The sequence below is a fragment of the Excalfactoria chinensis genome, chromosome Z, assembly GCF_039878825.1.
Source record: "Excalfactoria chinensis isolate bCotChi1 chromosome Z, bCotChi1.hap2, whole genome shotgun sequence".
Taxonomy (NCBI): domain Eukaryota; kingdom Metazoa; phylum Chordata; class Aves; order Galliformes; family Phasianidae; genus Excalfactoria; species Excalfactoria chinensis.
This window is the reverse complement of record NC_092857.1, coordinates 63917617-63936827: the sequence shown is the minus strand read 5'-3', so window position 1 is coordinate 63936827 and position 19211 is coordinate 63917617. Positions and strand designations below refer to the sequence as shown.

Genomic DNA, 19211 nt, shown 5'->3' with positions numbered 1-19211 from the left:
AGGCCATCTAATGCAGCTCCCCTGCAACAAACAGGGACATGTACAGGGACATCAAGTGCTCAGAGCTGGGTCCAGCCTGACCTTGAAAGTCTCCATGGATGGAGCGTCCACCCATCCACCCTGAGAAACCATTCCCAGTGCTTCACTAAATCGTGGTACATCCATCAAGCAGCATTAACCACATATTTCTGGATTCCTAAAGTTCAATGAAAATGCACCTATCTTCTCCTGTATTTGCTACTTTTTATTCTTTTCCTGTAAGTATTACAAATGAGCAGGATTGCCTTTACTTTCCCAAGAGCACTCCTTTCATCATATATGATTGCTATTTAATTTAATTTCACTTTGGGAAACATTATTCAGTACAGACATTCACTATGGTAGGAACCGTCCATACTAGTGAAGACTAAAGAAAAGAGCTCACCTGCAGTGGTTCCAGTTCCTAGTGCTGTCTACCATGGTAACTGTCTCCTACTCAAATCACCGATAGGATGTGCACCCTATAGTAAATGGAGAACGTGACATTCAACCCCATTTAAATTAGTGAAAAGCCAGAACACATTATAGCATGATCTTAAACATCTTCATACAATTGACACAAATGCTTACAAAAATGATGGCTATTTCCCTGCATAAGAGAAAATATGAAGAAGTTGAACTATGAACATCTTTCAACATTTTATGCAAGTGTGAAAACTTTTCAGTAGAGAAGTGATTATGAGGTAGAATAAACTGGATAGATGACTTCTGCATTTGATAATTCAGGATTTCTTAAAATGAACTGGCATGAGAAGAATACTAATTTCACAGATTTTGAAGTTGGTGTCCTGAAAAGACTCAGGTTTATCTAGCGGGGACAACCTTTCTATTCCGAGTTTCTTATGGGTATTATGCAGTAGAAGATTAACTCTAAAACCTTTTCCATTCAGATGGAAAAAAATTTCCCAGCTGTTTCATAATTGCATTTATATTAAGTCCACAAAATACAACACCGTTATCTGCATTTTACTGACTACATCAGCAATGGAAAAGAAGCATGTTTCTTAGACTCTATTAATCCAACTTTACTACATTCAAAGCACGCAGAGTCATTTATCATTTTTCACACCAAATTAGCTTATCTGTGGGAATGCTGATGTAACAGAAATGGAAAGTCCAGGAGATACGATCTGCAGCTCCCTTTATATACTCATCTCACTATAACCCCCCCTGCAAAAAATGGTACTTGCAAGGCACCACCGGGACCAAGCTTATTCTATTGCAAGGAGGTGTCTATGATTGTACAAAGGGAGAAAAACAGACATTTGGAAGACTAACATTAAAATTTACCTCTGGATAACAGAACTGACTACTGCAATCTCATGCTTGCAGGCAAAAAGGAAACAAAAGGACGTAGGGTGAAGCATCCTGGCTTCCCATAAATGCAGTAGAACTTACAGGAACATAATAGCTGCAATATTTAATGCAGTTACAGATGCTTCAGGAAGCAGAGATGGAAAAATCATTAAACTATACAGTGCATTTCAGTAATGCAGAAACTCATCCCACTTCAATCGCTGACCACTCTACAGAGAAAGATGAGGCTAATGACAAAGTTCAGTCTGTGAATTAAGCAGCTCACATAATTATACTTCCCAAGCAGCACAATACTATCAGCTCTTCACCATAGTACTTTGCATTAAGAAAACAAGCCACAACAAGGTTAGGCCAAAACACTGCCTAAAACACGTAATTAATTATTAACTAAAGATTTCCCTCGTTACGGTCAGATTGGTGTTACTAATGAGTTTGCTTTCTTTGATATTACGTCCTGAAGGAATTTAAAGTTAAGAATGCAGCAGTGCAGAGAGATGGGGACTGCTGCTCTCCTTGCTCAACTTCTACAAGCAGTGTAATCTTTTAAGAGGAAAAGGTAAAGATGGAGTGTTTAACTGTAAGAAACAACTTCATATAGTTATCAAGATAAGCCAGGTAAGGAGGTCTTTGGTTTACAATTGAACTAGAAGTAAGCCTTGCTTACTTGTAAGTCTGACTTGCTTATGAGCATTACTGTTATAATATTACGGAAATACTAGATTTTCAGAATTCAGATGTCCTTTTCTCCTCCTGAGTTCTGCTTAACGCATTGTTAACAGGCATTTCCTTGTAAGACAGAGCAACTTTGTGTAAGACACAGTGATTCCACTGTTGCTGAATGTTAAGTATGTGATATGCCTGGAGTCTGCATTTTCAATGAGAGCAAATGGAGTGTTTAAACCAAGACATTACTGCAGCTCCTGATAAGAGGCCTGCTAACCTGAGAGTTAATGTCAATATCTTGCCCTTTCCTATCTTTTCTGCAAAGGTTACTGACATCTCTTGGGTCTTGTTTCAGTGCAAGTGAACTAACTGCTCAACACTCAGTGTTTGGTGTTTTCTTCCTATAAGACATGAGCAAATGACAGAAGAAAGAAACACAGTACAAGTGGCGAAACTGAATTTTTATGTATGCCAGCCAAAGAATTTATCCTGGGCAAGAAAATTATGCAGACAGTGTATTAGATACCTACTGATATCTAAAGAAGGGAAAGTTCTATCTATTGGAAGTCCTATAATCTGTGTTTTTTAATCACTGTATGCATGAAAAACAAACAAACAAACAAAAACAACAATAAAATATCAATGCACAACACACACAGTCAATCATAACTTAAAAAATAATAATAAGAAAGAAAGCAATATTTTATTTGTCTTAAATTACTAAAAACTATGAAAAAAATGTATTCAGTCTCATGGACATTTCTGGAACATACGTATATGTTGGGTTTTTGTTTTTTCTAAATTCAGACAAATTATTTCATAAAGATGGTGTGAATTCATTACACAAAACTGTTTCTCAGTCACCTAAGTAAAAAGAGACACATCATTTATTTGGTTTCTTAACTCTCAGGGTTAAAAAAAAACACACTGCTTGTCTCTATGTTTCATGTCTGTGCTATTTCCACAGTACGTACAAGAGTCACAGATCCAGAGGTCAATAAATTTTGCCCAGCTGCTGGCAGTTCTGATTATGATGGAAAAATGTGGTGTATTCAGCTATTCATCTTGTCATGCTACCTGAATAAACTATTAGCAAAACAATCCCCACCTTCTTCTTAAACCTTCTTCCTCTGTTAATTATAACTCAAATTTTCAATTCTGCTTTATGATGTTATTTTATTTAAGTATCTTATAAAGCACCTGTACAAATAATTTTGCCTTCTTTTAAGTCTTTTAAAAATAACAAAATTTCTGAAGCTTAACATCATCATTTTTTCTTTTTCACTATCCAGTAACATTATTCAATCTACTTAGTGCCTGAAAAAAAACCAAACACTGATGTTAAATGTTACGTGGGAAAGCTCATGTAAATAAACAAGTCAGATAAGGACATTTCCCTGCCTTTATAGGAAAAAAAAATAATAAAAACAAAAATAATAAAAATTATAAAGAAAGTTAAAACTGGAAATTCAGTTTAGTCCCAATAATTAGGCACATCCTTTAACCACATGACAATACAATCAGCACCCTTTCCAAAAATACAATATAGAGAAGAAATGGAAGAAGCTTAATGCTGTCCAAATGAAAAAAAGCAGTGTGCAACACAACAGGATGTTGGGCTTACTTCACTGTTTCCACTCATTAATAGAAAATAAAACTTCTCGATAAAGGTCCCTAAAAATTAAGTTTTCCTTCAGTGATACATACCCAGGTCTCCTGAAAATCTAAAAAGCTCTGAAAACACTCCTTTATTCTAACTAGTATGGTTGCAGCTCTAACTTTGTGAAGTGTACTGGCAATCAAAAAGCTTTAATCAGAGATCTGAACAGCCACAGAATTACACAGAGTAGGGAAGAGAGTATTACCTCATATACTCGTGTTTTCATATTTTTTTTTTTGCATAGGTGCTTCCAAGACCATACTGCTATTTCAATGCCCATCTTGTAAGGACCAAAGATGACATTCTTTTTCTCAGTATTTCCTCTTTTAGCACCGTCATGCTGAAAGAACAGCTTCCTCTTCAGCTAAGAAAATAAATAACTCACTCTTTGCAGAGTTGATAAGAACTCCATTCGTGTGTAGCGCTCTGTCTTTTACCTCAGCACTGTACCTTCACCATCACATCCTCAGATTTCAAAAGAACAATGGATATCAATATGCACATTTAATGTCTCAATTTAAGAAAACAGAAGTAAATGGAATAAATTCTACTGCATTGGAGAATGATTACAGTATTGTCTACCAATCCCAGTTACTACGCTTTCCTCATACAAGTACGGCGAAGTCTAGAAGTTACAGTGATTCCAAACTCATCGCCAAGTACTTTCGCACCTGTATGAATGCCATTTTGACAGATCTTTTCATGATGCCAGTCTACTGCAGTAACATCAAATAACAAATCATGTAGCAGATTAGAATTATCTAAGAAGTTCCAAGCAATCATTTGAGTGTTGTTCCTGAAAGGAAACAACTGTTTCTGGTTTGTAGTACTGTCAACAGTACATCAAGTCTGTGTTGAAACTCATGAACATCTTCTAAAATAATTTACTTAAATTATTCAGTGTTCCCGTAAATAATGTTGGGGACTGTTCCCTCTTGACTGTTAATTTCATCTATGTGGATCTGTTTGTTTTGTACAAACATCCATGAATCTACTGGATATGCAAAAATATCTCAAGATACCTACTTACAGAAGAAAAATAAATAAATCAGTGCATGTTATTATGCATTTTTCTTACAGAAAGGATATGCACCATTTCCAGCTTCACATGACAATGAAAGGCAATTTACCCCCTACTGACAGTGTATAGGATTCTGCCTGGAAATTGTGATCTGTTTCTTATGCAAACAGAGGACTGCAGCACCCAGATTCTGGATTAACTGAAGATGTCAGTTAGAAGAAATACTGGTAGTATACAAAAAGCATTACTATCCAGACATCATGAATATGCAAAGATAATGGTGACATGTTTAACAAGACCTGGCCTGTTAGGAAGCTTTGTAGCATTGCTTGTACACGTAATTCATTTAATTGACAGATCACAATCCTTTAACCTGGCTAGCAACTAAGAGGGCTGGAACACTTAGGCATAAATGGCAGAAGTGTCACTGCTGTAACAAATTACATTTATGAGACCTGGGAAGGAAATGCTGCCGTCTCAGTGTCAGGTATAAAAAGACTGAAGACTGACTATACTTCAGAGGCTTGTAACCAAAATCAAATATCTATACAAAGAGTTGCCGAATCAATGTGATGCTTCTTCCCAGTGCCAAGCAGCATTTGTGTTTTTCAGAGATGGATACATACTACAGTAACTACATCAGAGTCCATCTGGAACTACAGACTGCAGGTGTTTCTGCGGCACAAATGAAGTCTTACCAACAGCTGCACTGGATTTAGGTCCTACAGATCTGCCGTGAAACATTTTTCCATACCATTTCAATATTGTGTACTCCAAAGAACAAGAAATGTTCACTAAACACCAACCTCTGCCACTAACACGAAAAATGACTGTGTTGTTGATGAGCTTAAGCACTCTCAAGGCTCTTGTCTTATCAAGAGTGTCATTTCTGGCTTGACCAGAAGTCCCACCTTCTCCTCATTATCTTCACAGCATGTGCTAATACATTTATCGGACATACAAGGAATAAGCAGTAAATATATAAAGCAGGTATACTTAAACACTTGAATCCCATATGAAAAATGGCTATTGCTCCATCTACAAGCAAACCCAACGCTGACTTAAATTAGAATAATCGGCAGCTGTCTATTTACACACTCCTATAAAAGCCCTGATGGACAACTCATTATTTTATATCTCTTTTGTGACCAGTATATCCATATACTGTGCAGGAAGCTTGATTTCTAGTATTACTAGTCACAAGTTTGGGGTTTTTTGTTTTTCTTTGTTGTTGTTGTTGTTGTTGTTGTTTTGTTTTTTTTCCTCATGGAAAAATGAATATGACATACACAATATTCATTAATTTGTCTTAAATAAAACTAAGAAATGTACTTTTTTCGTTTTTAAAGAGCCTTTAATTTTCTTTTCCAAATGATACCAAAGTCTTGACTGAAAAGTCATTATTCTCTACACCATGATCTCAAATTAATATACTACTCCATATGGAAAGACTGAAATAGCCAATAATAATAAAAGTGTCCAACTTATTTAAGTCTGAAATTTTACAATATTCTTTATTTTTGTACTTATTTATTAATCTGTAATCTAGAACTGTTCTGGTTCCAGGAGTGTTCAGACAAAGAAGGATTCAATTTAAATATAGTCACTATTAGTAATATATTTTTGGTGTGGTAAAGTTTCCTTTTATATAATATTTTCATTAAAAAAATTAAAAAAAAAAAAATCCCAATATTATAAGTAAGTGATTGAGAAATTATACTGGATTTGCTTTTGCTACTGCACCATGTTGCAATTTTATCCTTCTAAGCAGAGAGAAATGTTCATACAGAGTCTCTGTCAAGAACATTCTAAAACAAGAACCATTCTTCAAGCCATTATCCAGCAACAGTTGTTTTAGGGAAAGGGCCAAATGTGCAGTGCAAAAGGCAACAATATTTGGACCAACATACCTCACTCCTCTTTGTATCTCCAACCTATGAAAAAGCTGTGGGCTAAACAATTAATTCTCAGTGACATTTAATGTTTATTGATGATTTAGTTTGGATTTGGATGGACTGCCTCTTAGTACTTGCACAAAACAAAACCGAAAGATCCCTAATGGCATCTTAGGCTTCTTTGTCACAGAGCAATTCAGTAAACCCATTAAATCTCTGTGCAGTCCATAAGCAATAATTTTGACATCAATTGCAATATTACTTCCATTTTCTAAGAGAGCAGTGCAGCACTGGCTATATCCTAAGATAAAAGAGACATTGGCAATTAATTGCAACATTAATGCAGAAAATGATAAAGTGTTTTCCCTTGCTAACTGTCATCCTAATAACTGGCCTAAGACATCCATGCAATACCACCGTCACATAAAAAAAAAAGGAGGATAACTGCATTGAAGAATGTACACAATTTGCATTGTGTATTTTGAAAATTCAATGCAAGTGTTTGTTTGTTTGTTTTCTCTTTAATAACTGCATCTGTATTTTATGCAATGAATGCTGATCAAAAAGAGAGCAAGACTGATTTGAACAGAACCTTCAATAACCTCCACTTCATTATTCTTTTTCTCTTAAACAAACTTCTTGTACATTCCTGTTTTCAAATAAGCACTTTCCTAAATGACAATTTATCCATGGGAGTAGTTTGCCTTTTTGTATTGTCTTGATTTTAGTACCTACAAGGATCTTATTTGAAACTGGGGAGCTCTTCATACAATGAAGTAAAATATGAACTGTAAATGTTAAGTCAACCTGAAAGAATTTGAGAAGTTATTGTATTAGAACTGGAAAATGTTTAATATGGAAAGCCATACGTTATGTCTGCAACAGGATTATTTTCAGCAGCTAAAACCTATGCAAGAAACATGCAAATTAAATGACAAGTGTCAGTTCAGAGGGCTGAACACATTTAGGCAGCAGTTTTAGGAGACTCATATTTATTTTTGAATAAGTGTGGGGAAATAAGAAGAGAGAGAGAATGAGAACAGTGAGAACAGCAATTTCCAGTAATCTGAAACCAACTAGAAAAAAAACAGAAAGAAGTTCTTTGACATAATAAGTGATGCAGGTGTTGGAAATCATCAGTATTACTCATCTAGAGCTTATGGTAGATGCTGTAAAATATATAGAAGTATCCTTATTCTGGTTCTTTTATTCTCAAAGATATACCAAGGTATGCCAGACTTAACATTTCAATCCAAAGTTCATCATAGAAAGCTGTTATTACACCAAACAAATTCTAATGAGATTCTCAAATACAGAAGATAATTCTGAGTCTCATGTTCTTCATTACAACCCATTATGAGAGAATGAAATTTCCAAGAGTTGGCAGATGAACACCACTGGTACCACTGGTATCATTCAGCTCCTCTTGTCTGACCACATCTGTCCAGACTCGAGGAAATGCTCCAAGAGATGAAGTTCAGGTGAAATTAAATATTGAATTCAAATACAGAATTTGTCCTAGTCAGCTGCAGGAATGGGTAAAAATAGCACCGTAACCTTATAGAGTGCCTTGAGGGACCATTCTGGGACAAGAAACCTGTACAAGCCCTCTGCCCCATTTCTTTAACTGCATTCTTTCACACATCAAAAGGAGGTGACAAAGTGAGCTTCTGGGTGAGCATTTTTAGAACAGTCAACATCCAGACAGGTCTCAGTTTTCCTTCTTCAAAACAGAAATTGTGGGTCAATTAATGCAGTATAGACCCCCTCTCAGCTTCAGTGATAGCCTGTATCTAAATCACCATTTAAAGAGGAGCATTCAGTAACTTGCATAACAATCATCACTGGAAATCAGATCAGTACATTTTTCATGTGTGCAGCATTTAAAATCTCACCCCAAAATATCTTACTGCATAAAATACTCAACACATACGGTCCTACCAACACTATTTTAAGGTCCTAACAGTTTTAGTCATCTTAACGGTCAGTGGGCTGTTTATGTCCTTTCTTTCCACTATCATGACATTAAGTCAGTAGGCATGAGGACAGGCCCTAAAAGCCTATGTAAGATGTTAACATGAAGTGACCAGCAGCTACCTTTAACAACAGACTGTCCTTGTTTTATTGGCTGCAGCAGTAAATCCAAGGATCCTGCTGCTTGCAGAGCTTTATCAGAATACACAGTGCCAGCACAGGCTGATCTCTTCAGGACTCTGACAAGTACCTGGAGAGTTTTGCAATTAATATTATTACATACTTTGCACAAGGAATGCCCTTGAAACATGTTCCTTTCTGTATGTGGGCAGGAGGAAAATCATTAAGGGTACAAGTAAGAAAGAAGAACTCATTTGGGCCATCTTAAACCATGAAAAAGCACAACTATTTTGAAAGTAATATAGCCAGTCATTAGCAGAATTTTAACTACAGCGATTCCAGAGATTTGTGACCAGTACTTGAAATCACGAACAGCCTTGACACACTCCTCTGAGTCTCTGAGATTCTGGGCTGCATTTGCATTCTGAGCAAGGAAATTAATTATTACAAGTGTCTTGTAATCAACAGTTTGTTACCACTCTGTCAAGCCGTGAGGGGATGGGTTACATTTCAATCTCTTTTGGTTTCATTATAAAACATGCTTGAGTCCAGCTTAAAGAGGACACCCATTCACCTGCTTATACTCCATACTTTTTCTTTGGGCAGCTGCAAAAAAGCAATTCATGATTACCAAATGCAAAGCACTGGAGAAACCATGAAGTGTCCTTCTAAGGTCAAATGTTTACATAATGCTTCTGTTAAAACTAAAACTAAACAAGGCAAAAGGCAATTTGAATAACTTTCTACTAGACTATCCCATACCCTTCAGGGCCAGGCATTAAAAGTTTTCAGTCTTTTTTTCTTGGAGATGAGGCTAAAAGTTAAGCTGGTCTCCTGCAGTAAATACATTTAACTAAAATAAATGCACTTAATTACTCTAAACTTAGCAATATTCAGAGTTTTGTGAATATTCGTAAGTATTAACACTGTTTCACATCAATGCTAAAAATACCGAGAACAGAGAGGTAGAACCAGATGGCTTCACAGGAAAGCAGAAATTATTGTATTCTATCTGAACAATGGTTTATATCGTTACTTTGAGAATGGCCAGTGCCAGATGCTTTAATGAAAAGTACAATAAACCCAACAGTAGGTTGTTGCTGCTTTTCTTGAATCAGAAACACCATGGAGCCAAGTAATTACTTTTTCTTTTTTCCTTGGCAATTTCTCTGTAATAAACACATTCAGAAACCATAATAACTGTTATAAATGGCTGTGCATTTGAGCAAGAAAATTTAATTATTCTTCAGTAATATTTCACATTAGGTTTAGAGATACCCTAATCATCATTAAGTTACAGAAAAAATGCACCCTAAAGACACAGGCATAGTGCCCGTATTTTTCACAGGATGCCACAAATCTCCTGGCTACTTAGTTTTTCTGAAAACTTATTTCTTTACATAGTTTTAATGTATTTGAGGGTTACAAGGGAAAGATAAGAAAGGAGGGAAAATGTCACCTTTCTTCCATTACCTGGAAGCAAAGCTGCACATCATCAGAAGTAAACACCGCATTGAACAGAAGCACTGACAAACTGCGGGAGTAAAGGATCAGCATCATAATCTTCCCAGGTGCTGAGCTACATAACTCATCAGTTTCAGAAGAAGTTGTAGATTTTTCTTTCTAGAGGATCTAGATCCGGATGGCCATGCAGATTATCACAAGCATGCTCCACTTTCACTGAGAGGAAAATGCAAAGGTAATGATGACCGCATTGAAAAATACTGTTTTGCCACTGAGAACTTGCACTCTCAAATCATGTCATTGTGCTCTTTGTATCTGTTGTAGTTTCCCCGGAAATAAATAGGAGGCATTACTTTCAGAGTGGCATACATAGAATCACTCTCCCTGTTTCTTGTGGCACTGGAGGCAGAAGACAATCTGAGTACAATATGGAAATGTTCTAGTTGGCTGATTTACAGCACAAAAAGACCTATTCATAAACTTCATCCCATTGCTGCATGAATTTATTGCTTTTTTCTCTGTTTAGCAGTAAAGCCTGATAGCCTTCATTTAGACAGGTAAAAATGGGAGCTACAGCCAAGGACTGACAAGATGCATGTAGCCACAAAAACAGTTTATGCACTGTCTTCCAGAGCCATCTAGGGAGAAATACATACAGCTTCTCAGAACTTGTATGAAAAACTTTAATTATTTTCAGAGGTGTTTCATTATTCAGATAGATAGAAATTACTGCATGTGCAAATGACTGCCAGCAGAACTGGCTGGAGGAGATCAAGCTGCTTTAAATTCCATTGCTGCTTGACTAAATAAACCTTGCACAACAGAAATACTATGTGCAAATTCTTAATACAAATATTTTTATGTATTTGATTGACACAGTTGATCTAAAACTGAAGAAAATTTTCTTGATCTTATTATACACCAAAGTGAATTTTGTTATTATCCTCATTCAATTAGATGCAAGTGTACTGTCCAAATAAAGCATTTAATCTCTCAAAATCATCTCAAAATAATAATAATAATTATTATTATTATAATAAAAGAATAATTATTAGCATTGTTTTGAGAACTGAAGCTAAGTCATATCCACCTAATTTCTGACACATCGTTGCTAACCTGGATTTCCACTGTCTCTCCTCCAAGTTAGGGATATGCACTGATAGCTCCTGACAACTCACTAGCCTTTGCACTTTCATTTATATTAGCTTTGGCAGATTTATATTTGATGCATAATTCAATATATAGTGTATACAATAGCAGGCATGACACCTCAGTTGAAGATGCATAAATATTTCCAGGGCAATATCTTGTTATCAGCTACTTATAACTTGCACTTATCAGCCTGTCACACAAACCCTTGGTCAAGGTCTCATGTTGACAAGTGGAGCAAAACGAATTTGCTGATCACACATGTGAATGCATGCACACAGTCAAGGTCCTTTGTCTCAGCAGATTTGCATTAGGATGCAACTGCAGAGATCTCCTTTCCTCTTAGGCATTTTCAAACTATTTCAGAGGAAGTCCTCAAAATATGTGTTATGTTTGAAGAAGCAAAGTCTGAGAAGAGCAGCTAGGTTACCTGAGCACACTGCACAGCACCTTGCAGACTGTCCACCACCCAAACACAACAGTACCACTGCAGCTGCACCTCCAGTAGTTTCTTATACAAAAAATTCTTCCCAGTCAGTTTTCCAGAGTTTATGCTGCTGAGTACTTACAGCAACCCTACTCATTGCAAAGAAAGTGCCTGACGCATGCAAACACACAGGAAGACTCTTTACAAATAAGACAAGTAGCAATATTAATTAGCTGATTATTTTGGACGTACTTACAGGAGTCTCCCTGCTACAATGCACATTACTGAATCAATATACACTTACATTAAGGACAAAAAAAAAACCAAACAAAAAACATTACTTTTTAAGGATGATTTTTCAGTTTTTTGTTGTTTTTTTTTTTTTTCAATTCTACAAAACACATATCAAACTTATAAAGAAGGAAGAAGCAAAACTGCTTTTGTAAATAACTAGCAAACCACAGATGTAGCTGTGTGGAAATCCAATTTATACAATTTGCTTTTTAAAAACAACCCTTTCACAGCGAAGAAGACTGCTTGTATACAGTTATGGCAGCGTGGACTACTTTATGCATCTCCACAGACAGCAATTGTTTATCTCATTATCAATTTTCAGTCGTCCTTTTGCATTTCCTCTCTATCTTGTCCCAGTGATGGGAACCAACACCCACAGACTTTTTCACAGAACTCAGCATTTCTCTTTATTTAAAGGGTTTCTAATTTTCCACTTTTTTTTTTTTCTTTTTCTTTTAGCCTAATAAGTACACACAACATACTTGCTACTGCTCTAAGCTACCATCAGGTACTTCATTCAGCACATCAAGATTTCCTGCTTCTGCCTGATAGTACAGCTTCTTATCAAGTCTAGCTTAAGGGTCATCTAAAACTTATCCCATTCAATTAGTCAGTAAAACCATATGATGAAAACACACTCACTTATATATTGCACACATGCACACTCAATCTCCCCCAAAACAGTCCTAAGGACCTAAATCCAGCATTGATCCAGTATTCGTTACACCACTCTGAAGCATGAATGCAGTTACTCCCTGATTCTGCCAGTGCCATGCAACTTGGCCAAGCAACTTGGCCATTTGCTAGGTCTGTGCAACATGCACAGTGAGTAATTTTAACCCGTGTATGTCCTTAAAGAGACACTGCAGGCATGACTTAAGATGTTTGTTTGTCTGCTTTGGTTTTTTGTGCTTTTTGCTGCCATTCTTTTGGCAGCTTGTTTCAGGCCTGAGAAGTGGGAAGAAGAGTATTGGAAGAATCAGAATGGTGGTTATATGCTGTATCTTCTTCCTCATGAAGACCTAATGAAAAACCTTGCTTCCTTCTGATGGACCAGTCCTCCTTGCATTGAGAAACATTTTCTTTCTTTACCAGTAGCTGGTAGTTTTCACAAAAAACACAAGAAACTGCACTGAAAATGGAAGGAACGTTCAGTGCTCCCTTTGCTGGAGGCAAGGAAAGGAGAGGTGAGGCAAGGAAAGGGGAAAGAATGAATCAGAAAGTTTCAAAATGAATTTTGAGGGAGAAATAATGCATTTGATAGACTTGAAAAAGAAAACTGGTCTGCCACTTTTTTTTACTTGGGCATTTTTATTGTCATGATCCCTCTCAAGAGTAGAAAAGACACTAAGATGCAGTATTTTAAAGCATTATTTATAAGGGAGAAACCCTTGTACAGCATCCCCTTCCAGCTCACTGGAGCCAGCTTATCTGGAAAAACAGCAGCAAACCCACACACCAGCCCAGCATGCTGCCTTGTTCATGGCCAGGACAGGGCTCAGCCCTGCAGTCTGCCTGCCACCCTCCTGCTCTGATGGCCACATGTCTCCCCAGCAGCACCGCAGCCAAGATGCTGATGCTCTAATAAAGGGTGAGAGATTGAGGACAGCAGCTTCAGTGGCAGCAGAGGAAAAGACACACTGTTGTTAACTGCTCTCACAGAGAGAGAAAAGTCCTCATTAAGAACTTATGCACCATATGCGTTCTTTTTATTCACTTCATGCTCCAAAAAATATAAAACTGAGTATAAAATTTCATCTACAAGCACCTTATCTACTTTTCTGTACTTCAGGGTCATGATTCTCAAAAGGTATCTACGATGGCAAAGAATACCAAGAGCCATTCTCCTGGTCAGTTCTTTGCAGACTTTTTCATCATACCCTGTAATATCAGCAAATGTGGATACACTGTGGCAAAGAGATTAGACCAGGAACACCCACACAGCTTGATCTCCAGTAGGCACACAGTCTCTGATGTGTATAATAAGGATAAGGGAAACAAACCACATCAAATGGAAAATGAGAAACACAGAAAGACCCCAGCACACCCCAGATATCAAACCATTATCACAGGCAATTATTGAGGCAGCACTCAAAGCAATAAGCAAAAAAATGCCCTGTAATACTCGTTGCAGAGGCTGCTGTGTAGTAGAAATCTTCCCCTGAAGCCTCATGTCCCAGATCCTAAAGCTGAATTTACTATTTATGAGTACAGAATTCTGTGACAGAGCAGCACATACGAACCATCACTGCCTCTCACCCCACAAGTTACACGTGACCATCTTCAGAATTTCAACAAAACATGTTGATGAATACAGCAGGATTTTACTCCTCCTCGATTTGCCAGCAATAAATGCACTGCCTGAATTAATCATGTTCTTGTCAGGCAATGAAAAACCCAGTAGCTGTCACTGAGCAAGGCCCCTGGAGTGCAGGAAACCACATGCCACCTCAATCGTGCTCAGGCCCTGAGAGCTATCTTTGGCATCTGGCTGATGAGATGACACATGCAGCACTGCCTGAAAGCTGTGATGCCACAAGTCAAGTTTTGCTCCAACAAAACCTTTAGGGATTCCATCTGGGGCTGTTACAGAGCCAGAGCAGAACAAGTCCCTGGGTTGGCTGAGACTGCTGACTGGGCACACTGGGTCTCCATACTGTTCACACACCTTTTCTCAGTCCAAGATCAGATAGAATATAATGTAACACAAAACAGCATATAGCATCACTCCTTCCATACTCCAACTTCTGTATCTACTTGTATCTAATGTACGGCAAAAAGAAGTAAAAAGCAGCATAAAGTCGGAACATTTAACTGCTTTTCCTAAACAACACTCTGTGAGAATGTTGTTCTCAAGAATGTATACTGAAGACTAAAGAACAACAAATAAAATGGAGTAATAATTCCATTTGCTAATGGTGATTGAACATATATTTTTATAAAATATCCTACAGTCTGATCAAGAACAAAATACTGAAGCTGGACATAGCTCTGGTTGGCTTCTGTAATTTAATTTTCCACTGAGCTAATTAGCTAGTAATGCAACTAGAACCAGTGCCATGACATTTCTTTAAAAGAAATCAAATTACATTTAACATTTGTTTATGATAATCACAATATACTTTACTTTTCCAAGAAGCCAAAGTAATCATTGGCAAGGTTGGAACTACTTTATGTCCTCAGCACAACAATGTATACGAAGCCAGAAATCAAATGTCAAAGCTGAATTATTCTCTATAGCATGCATATCCAAAGGATGGTTTCTCAAAGGAGTTACTAATGTTTAATCCTCTCCAGCAAAAATGCTCCCTGATTTACTCTTTAATATGCAAGCAGACTTGTGATCCCACTGATATTTCCATAAGAAACTACACTGAACATTTCTGGCAGGTCTTCAGAAATGGCATCACTCAGCCAGGAGATTATAGCTGCTCAGTGCCTACGTAGGACATCGTAGTTCAGCTGAGTTGTACATGCCTACAAAATCATTTAGTCACACTGCTATTTAAATAAAACAGAACTCCCATAATTAAGAACATCAAGGGCTCAAGAGTCCACTCCATGATGGTTTTGCTGATCGCTTACAATCTTAGGAATCATCTTGCAAACACATCCTACAAGGAATACTGACTGCTGTTGACTGCTATGATGAAAATCAATTTCAATTTTCTTGTACTGCTCTAGGGATTAATCACTGTACCAGGTTGTGTCTGTGAAAAAATAAATAAAGAAAGAAATCAAAAACAGAGGAGCCACTAAGGAAAGCAACCTATTTAAACAGAAACATGGAACTTCATGCTGATTTGCTTTCTAGAAAGTAGAGATACTTTAAAAACGAAATTTGGGGAAAATACATCGCTTAAACTTTTACTTTGAACAGTTTTACAACAGACTTGTTTCTTGGTGTCCAAGCACATCAAAGTTTCTTTTTTCTTTCAACTAATTGGCTTGTGACAGTAAAAAGGAGGAGGAGAAGACCACCAATTAATTTTTAAGATCAAAACCACTAAAAGATGTTACAGTGACAGGGTGTCACCTTGCACTCCCAACTGATGAAGCTGTCTTGCTAGTGGTCATACAACCACTTGTGACTGCTAAGAAGTGCTGGGCATCAGGTACGACTGGAAGTACGACAGGACAGTTTCATGCTTGGAGTTTAAGTCTCTACTGAAAGAATTAAGACTTACAGAACATACATCTCCAGCCTATGAAATGCTGTAAGAATTTCCATGGAACTTATTCCCAACATACAATGCCAAATTCACATGATGGTAGCCCAGACACAAACTATTTGTGTCACTTTACTCTGAATTATTTCACAGGAAAGCAGCACTAGCGACATTCAGGAAAGACACTGAGGCTGTTTTATGTCACAGGGGCAGCTCTGATCTGATCTGCCGCTTTCAATACATATCCTCTCCTGTATACAAGCCCGCTTTCTTTGTAAGGACTTGGAAGTGCTGGGGAAATACATTTATGTTTTACTCTATTTTTTTTTCTTCCCAAAAAGGACTAAGATTATCTATTCCCTGGAGACTCTAAAGATGCTCCGCTGTTATTCAGACCATTAAACCAGTGATGCTTCTTCCTAATATGTTTGGAGTGCCTCTATTACTAAAAGGTCTGAACTCAGCCTAGTGCATGTTCCTCTTCATCAAAGATACTCTTGGAATGCAGTTACGCAGCACGTTTATCTAAATATGATCTAGGGAAATAGAGCTGCTGAACGAACTTGTCTTTAAAGGTGTACGACAACTGGAAGATGTAATAAAACCATTCGCTGCCCATCTAAAACATTCTTTTAATAAATTCTTTTATTCCTATCAGTAAGTCTGAGGGTTCTAATGGTGTTTCAGAGTGTTGCTCAAAATACAAAATATAATGAGGTTTTTCCCTGTTGTACGCCAGTGTGAATTATGCTGATGCTGCAGAAACATGCAATGGAATCTGTCCAGAAAGGCAACAGCATCAGAGATAAAAGACCTAAGATTTGCATCACTCTACCAAGCAGAATGCCTACACCCAACAGAAATGGGAAGACTGAAACCTGCAGGGATATTAAAATGTTTTTAAGAGCGCTGAGCTGCTGAGATTGACTCAGTACACAGCTGCCAGTTCTGACATAATAACTGAGTACAGCTTTGGCTTACCTCAGACACATCTCCCACTGAGATAAATGATGCTAAATGATGCTAGCAATGCCAAGGAGTATTGCCAACAAAAACTAGAACCCGCAAGCCAAAGACAGTACCTGTCACACAATTCCAAGCTGTTCACTGCTGCTTTTGGTAAGAATCTTCCTTGTCCCACCCCTCCACATCCATCTTGTTTACCTTTGATAATTTACCACATTGTGACAGCAGACTGAATTACAAATCAGAGAATTATAGAATGGCTTAAGTTGGAAGGGACCTTAAAGATGACCTAATTCTAGCCCCCTCCCATGGACAGGAAAAAGAATGTTTTTTATCACTTTTCCTTACAACACATATTCTGGCAACATAAAAACACTCGATAGCTCAGTTATAATGCATTTTTAGGGAGTCGCAGTTATAAAGAAAGGTCAGAGCCATAACTAAACTGCTGCAGCAGACTGGTCCTGCTCAAGTTAATACTCAGTTAAATACTATTGTCTTTAAACTGTGAATTTGGATAGTAGACTTTTTGAAGGATCTCACTGAATTAAATAATAATCATCATCATTAGCATTGGTGACATCTGTGTACTCGGTTTTTGCACTGGCTTTAAGTGCTGAGGGCTCTACCAAAGCCCAAGGTAGGTATTCTCCATCTCATATTGAGAATGTGTGTATTTAAAGTGGCACACAGGAGCTGTATAAATGCAATGAAAGTGACATATGAAGTAACCTATAATTACCATGAGCTTATGGTCAGTGTAGGCATGAGAAGGATTACGTACCAGTCCTCGATAAATACAAACTGAGTGATACGCTCATCAGTTGATTACAGCTAATTAGGTAGTCCACTAAACTGTATTGCTGATGCTGAGTGAGCACAATTTGTGAAGCAGAAGTTATTCTGTGATCCCATTACTTCCTTTCCAAACCCCATTTCAAATGAATGTCTGCAAATAGCACCTAAACTAAGCACTTCTCATTCCTGATGCTGAGACTTCATCAAACTCTTTTACCAGACTAAACAGCCACTGTAAATATGGAAGATGCTGGCATGCGCAATAGTGTATCCTTTTCAAGGAGTAATTTATTCAAATTCATTAGTTTTGTGTATCAAGATTCACTCTGCTATCTCATATTCAGGTTTTAGAAATCATCCTAATTGGAGTACTGGTAATAAGTAACTGGACATTAATTCATTTCAGACCTAACTTCTGTCTACCAGAGCTACCACAGGGGCTTAAAGGTGCTTTGGATCAGATGCTGTTGCTCCTCTCATCTTTTTTACCCTTGAACAGCATACTTCCAAAAATTGAACATCTTAATTAAACTGCAGGAGAACAGTCAGGGTTTCGAAGACGTGTAACACTCCAGTAATGAAACCAGGAACCCTTACCCAGTAAGGAAAGAGTGGCAAAGCCAAAGCCAAGGATTAACACTATTCTGTTTCAAATGAAACCAAAGGAAAAAAGAAGAATTCTAAGCTGATTATTTCAAAGTTGTTAACTCATGAAATATTATTGCTATTCTGAGGCTCTCATTCTGGCTAGAAAGCAAGATCTGAATTTTTTTTTTTTTTTTTTTTTTCTTTTCAGATATGCTTTTTGATATTTGCCAAGTAAAATTTAAACATCAACAATAAAAAAGTTTCAGAGTAAAATATGAACAAGCCTAATAATACAGGTCTGAAGGTCAGTCATTACCTCACAGTGTAATCATAAAGATGGATATTCCATATAATCAATTTGAATTTAGCAAGCCACATATTAAAAATCCTACTTCTTCTCTACTGCCAATTATATATATATATTTATATATATATATATATATACATACATATATATATATATATATATGCTATAAGCAGTAATTAAGAAGTAGAAGAATGACTTCTGTGGTTAGAAATGGCAAATTTTTCATCTAGGATGAAGAAGTAGAAAACTGAGTCTCCTCACTGTTTAACACATAAAAATTCCTGTGCTGCTCAGGAAGACAGGGGCAACAAAGAATAGGTGAAGAATGAGATATCATCTAGTCAGGGTGCCAGCTTTGTC

At 37.1% G+C, this 19211-nt stretch overlaps 1 protein-coding gene across 6 annotated transcripts in view; it reads right to left on the bottom strand.

Moving 5' to 3' along the window:
* Positions 1-19211, bottom strand: part of LINGO2 (leucine rich repeat and Ig domain containing 2) — a 475029-nt gene that overhangs the window by 362172 nt on the left and 93646 nt on the right. For 2 of the 6 annotated variants that reach the window (XM_072359097.1, XM_072359099.1), the window contains exon 2: positions 425-500. The exons of the other annotated variants lie outside the window; for them this stretch is intronic. The gene's annotated coding sequence lies outside the window, so the exon portion shown is untranslated. The remainder of the gene's footprint in view (positions 1-424; positions 501-19211) is intronic. 6 annotated transcript variants of the gene reach the window in all.